This window comes from Myotis brandtii, unplaced genomic scaffold (assembly GCF_000412655.1).
Source record: "Myotis brandtii unplaced genomic scaffold, ASM41265v1 scaffold1533, whole genome shotgun sequence".
In the NCBI taxonomy this organism is placed as follows: Eukaryota; Metazoa; Chordata; class Mammalia; order Chiroptera; family Vespertilionidae; genus Myotis; species Myotis brandtii.
Genome location: NW_005355554.1, coordinates 66568 through 67067, shown reverse-complemented (window position 1 = coordinate 67067; position 500 = coordinate 66568).

Genomic DNA, 500 nt, shown 5'->3' with positions numbered 1-500 from the left:
CAAACCGGTTAAGGCTCCATTGATTTTTAGAGTGGGAGGGAGGGAGAGAGACCTATTACTGGTTGTCTCTGGTACATGCCCTGACCCGGCTGGTGATCGATTGAGCCTGAAACTAAGGTAGGTACATGCCCTTGACCTGGAATGGAACCCAGACCTTCCTATGCATAGGCCAACGCTCTAACCACTGAGAAACATCAGCCAGGGCCACTCCGTCTCTCTTAAGACTACTCAGCTCTGCCCTTGTAGTGTAAATAATGCATAAACAAGTGCCTGTGGCTATGCTCAATAAAACTTTACTTACAAAAATAGGTGGCAAACAGAGTTAATCCTCAGGCTGTAATTTGGCAACTGCTGTCCAATACCCCTGTTTACTGCTTCAATACTCTGAAGTATTTCTGCCTCGTGTCTGTGACCTTTCGTTACACAAGCTCATGTACAAATCTCTAAGGGCGATGCCAGTGGGAGCCCTGAGGAGACACTCTGGGCCTTCCACTCTCAAA